The sequence below is a fragment of the Molothrus ater genome, chromosome Z (genome assembly GCF_012460135.2).
Source record: "Molothrus ater isolate BHLD 08-10-18 breed brown headed cowbird chromosome Z, BPBGC_Mater_1.1, whole genome shotgun sequence".
In the NCBI taxonomy this organism is placed as follows: domain Eukaryota; kingdom Metazoa; phylum Chordata; class Aves; order Passeriformes; family Icteridae; genus Molothrus; species Molothrus ater.
The window spans coordinates 67,076,813-67,081,970 of NC_050511.2; positions in this window are offsets into that span (position 1 = coordinate 67,076,813).

Below are 5,158 nucleotides of genomic sequence, written 5' to 3' on the forward strand. Positions count from 1 at the left end.
AGCACTAGCAACAAACATATTAATAAATACCTTTGCCTTATTCTTTCCGCCTTTGGGCCAAAATAGGCCAAATACTTCTGCATCCAATCTTTGTGCACCAAAAATGTGGTTGCTATTCACCTGGAGTGAACACGTACATGTCCATCTATATATATTTTTGTGTCTGGAGGTATTTGTAACAGCCTATTTTAAATATACTGAATCACATGATGCCGGTGAGCTGTGTAACCCGACTTGTCTGCTTTTAAAAACAGAACTGTGCCAGATAAGTTAAAATTTAACTCAAATCAGGTAGGAATCAGTGAAAACCCAAATCTGATTACATGAAGCTGGCCGACAATCCTGTATAGAAGAAAAATAAAGAAAAAAAATGCTCGCCCAGTTTGCAGAGAAGGAATTTGAAACAAACTGTGAATTTGTCCTAGTGACTGATAGATGTGTTATTTTTTAAAAATTCCAGATGTTGCTTTTGGTTTTATATCTATCAAATCCTCTTGATACACCCTGAAAATAGCGAATGAGTCTAAGTTTAAGATCTAATCCAAGATTCAGAAACCTTTCTTTGGTCTAAACCAAAGACCTGAAGTAAAATTTAAACCGAATTGAAATTTAAAAATTCATATAAAGGACATTCCAACTTTTTTTTCCTTCTCTCCATCAGTTTGTACTATTTTTCAAGGTTACAATTCAGAATGCTAATGAAATCAGAAGACATTTGTCAATAAGCATAAGAATTATACATTGCAATGAATTTATCAAAAAATAACATTTCTCAATTGCACATCTTTCCATAATTTATGTAAAAGCACATGATTCTGTGGAGGTGGGATTACAAGAAAACAATTAAAGAGGTAAGGGAGAGTCACTCTTAGTATCAAAATCCAAGGAAAGTTTGGGTATTGTAGAATAATACAAAGTGATTATTTTCAACCAATTAAGGATAATACATTTGCAGGTTGAGAAAAGGGATATAAAATAAACCAAAACTTAAAGAGTTGCAGAGAAGCTTAAAGGACCATCTGGAAATCAACGAAAAAGTCTCCCTGGCTTTGCTGTGGAGAATTTTGGAGCTGTTTACCCTGTCCCTTGAAATCCTCCAAAATGATGTGTAGCAACCAACTGCTCAGAAGTGGCACAAAAAAAAAAACCACTTTTCAAAGAACCTTCCCCAGAGGGTGGAGCCATGGACTTGCTTAAATGCGTGCAAAAATGTCTTTTGACGGCAAGAAGGCCAAGATTCAGGCTTGATGTTTTAAATATGTCCATCCTGATTAAGTGCTAAAGGGTAAAGGCAGTGCTAGCAGGAGGCCTGATCACAGGGTCATAAATATTTAGGGAGTCCATTCCAGTTCCCATCAAAAGGGGGAAAAAAAATGACACAGAAGGACGAAATCAGGCAGCAATGAAAGTCCTTCTGCTTCTAAAGGGACAAAAGGTTCCAAGAGTGTTCTTTTTCCAAAGTAAACAGAATGTATAACTCAAAAATATATGTTAAAAACTAATAACAACTCAGGCAAGCAGAGTTTTCAAATTGACTAATATTTAAATTATTTTCAATACAGATGAATAATTTTTATATTAATAAATGCATATAAACAAAACCATATATTTATAAATATAAATATAGATTTATAAATATATTTATAAAATAAATAAGTATTTATAATAGACATATAATACTCATTCTGGAACCATTAACACAAAGTTACTACATTATGTACAATATTATTTTAAAATAAATGTTAATTGCAAATAATAATATTAAATTTACATTAAAAATATAATAGATTTCTACATATAACTAGATCCCAAAATTATGCATTGTGGGCATCAAATTGTCCTAGCCAATAAATGATAGGAACCCATACAAAATTGCATTTCAATGTAAGTTTCAGAGCATGACAACTATATAAATCTTGAAAGAAAATATAAAAAATGTGTGACACAGGAATAAAATTCTTGTAATGTGTAATGAAATTCCCCCATTGTATATGGGTATATATTTATTGCGTGAAAATATATTTTTGACTGATGAGGAATAAAAAAAGAAATTCGAAAGTGAAGCTTACATGGCATGAATGCATAGAAAAATTTCCCATGCTAAGAATTTCCTTGATACTATAAATTTCTGCTTCTCTGAAGTAAAAGTTATACACAACTTTATTTTGATTGATTGTCATAGTTTGGGATGAAACATGAGGTCCAGTTAATCCCCAAATGCCTTTTTGGAGGGCGGTTCATTTATATGATTTAGTGATGAGAAAGCCCTGTTTGTCAGAATTCTAAGCGATTAAGGCTGCAATGGAAAAATTAACTCACAAATTGCAGAGTTTCTCCTCCTTTGCTGCATTTTTTTTCCTGAGATTGTTGACACAAAGCCCCTGTACCCATCCTGGTGCTCCAGCACCTCTCCAGTTGGGATAATCCCTCAACAACCCTTTGGGGGATTTTCCCCACTCAGGAACATAAATTTGCTTGGCTGCCACTTTCCCCCTCTCAAGGAGCATCTTCTCCATATTTGGTTCCAGCTCCTGACAATCTCATTTCTCAAGGACAAATTATTCTGCTCGTTCTGGGCTGTTTGATCACAATCAAAGATGAGCAAGGGACTTTATTTTGTGCATGCAGCTGGAAGTCACACATTCTGATTGCAGCATGGAGAGACACCTGAATGCTGCTGGCTCTTGCCTAACAGGAACCTTAAGGATGCCCCATGGTTTAGTATTTCAGATATGTTTGATAGGACACTTATTTTTTTATATTTTCTTAATTAATTAAAATAAATAAATCATATTCCGTTATCATTGCCATGGAAAAAAACACTTCAAATTAATTTTGAATCGGGAAAAGTGCAAAGGATTTATTTTTTTGCTTTTTGCATTGCTTTTTCTTCATGAGTTTGAGAATTTACACTGACTTGAGGTAGAGATTGTTTTCTGATGTCAAAACAACTTTTGTTGTGTGACTTAAACTATTATTTGGCTTTAAACAGATAACATCCTCACCTCTGCACAGAATATAATTTCGAATTACATTTTAAATCACATTGTAAAGAACATTTGGCTCATATTTAAATTTTAATATGTGTAAATACTGTTGCATTGGTTCCTCTTTTCTGTTGAAGTGCTACAGATTGTCCTTGATATACATAAATGTATGTATTATATATATGAAATATATTATGTTTATACACATGTAAATAAATATAAATATAAATATAAATATAAATATAAATATAAATATAAATATAAATGTAATATAACATACTCATAAATATATTATATATTATATACTATATTAGATATAATACATATTATATCATATTTATATATTATATATTATATATTATTATAGATATTATTATATATTATTATATCTTATGATATTATATGATACATATTATATATTATATATTATATAATACATATCATATGATATATCTTATACGATATACGATATATAATATATAATATACATATAAGTAACACAAATAATATAAATATACATAATATAAATATAAAATGCTGCACATTGTTCTCTGTTGCAGGTCATCCAGGAAGTTTGGGGTCTGGGGAGGAGAGATCCAAAGGAAATATTTATATATCTTTCAGTAAATAAAGGCAAAGGCAGCAAAAATAGAAAAGGAGTTTGATATAAACAGGATGTTGTCATTGATAACTGACATGTAGTTTATTTGACATGTAGTTTATTTGATTTATAAATGTATACAAAAATATGAATACAGGAATATAAATGTATAATTAGTGGCCAATATTTATTTGTCTAGTGATTGTTTAGTTTTTTCCACATACAAATTCACTCATGTAAGTGGAACTCATCAGAAGTAATCCAGGGTATTATAAATATTTTTTAAATACATTTAGTGGAATCTGTCACAATTATATAAATTTTTTTTAAAGTAACAGATGTTCCTTCATGAACAAGTAGAGAGAAAGTTGTTCTTCAGAATGAACAATTTTAACCCTCTCACTGAATGTTTTCACTTGCACTGTGCAGGCTACACAAGGAGCTTGCTATGAGTTAGGCCACCCCAGTGGGAACTGGAAAAAAGCACAGAAGGGAGGAATTTGCTATGGAAAGGAGCTGATTCATGATGGAGAGGAGGCTTGTTCAGCACGTCCTGGTTCATGGGTCTGGAAAAAATTTCCCATTGTGGCAAAAAATTGAATAAAGATGCTAAGGGAGCATCAGGAAGAGAGTGGGAGCAGGCCAGGGAGGGCCCAGCTGAGGCTCCTCTGCAGCGCTGGCTCCAGCCCTGGGCTCCTCAGCACAGGAGACACCAGGAGCTGCTGCAGAGGCTCCAGGGCAGGCACACACAGGATTTGGGCTCTGCAGCATCTCTGGGCTGGCCAGAGCCTGCGGGAGCTGGGCTGGCCAGGCTGCAGAAGGGAACACCAAGAGGGGTGTAAGGGACGCTCTGAAGTTTCCTTCATTGGCCTCACGATGGCCGCAAGGGCCCTGAAGGCCCCGTCAGGAGCCCTGGCCTGGCTGAGGTGGACGTGTTCTGGGTGTTATCCCAAGGGATCGTTTGCAGTGTGCTCACTGTGCCTTCACAGAGCCCTGCTGGGAACGGGTTCTGATTGATGGGGCCTTGTCCTCACATGCCTGCACCTGCCCCACAAGGTCTGACAAGCAGCGGCTCGGCCTTGCTCGCTCGCACCTGCCCCACACGCCGAGGGCTCTCAGCACAATGGCCCAGGAATCTTCCCCACCTTTGGGCCAGGTGCCACTGCTTTGGATTGAGACTGTATCAACTGGAACTTTTGAGATGGCTCTGGTGAACCCCCACGGACACGGCGAATCTGTGTGGCTGGACCACGAGGATTCCGTCTCCTTGGTAGCTATATTCCCTGCACCCTCTTTCTTCCTATGCTTTATTTCCTTTTCTGATCCCTCCATCACATTTGCTGCTGGCCCTCAGTAAAGGTGCATTTGTTGTGACTAAACTGACAGTCCCCTGCTCTTTGTCTTTTGCACTTTTGGGATCTGGGAAGGAGCCATCACGACCCCGCTCGCCCCAGCGGATGGTGCCAAGGGGATGCCATCAATGCATCCCAACATCTCCAGGGGCTGCCAGAGCACGGGCCGGGCTCTGCTCGGTGCTGCCAGTGCCAGGATGAGCAGCAGTGGCCATCAA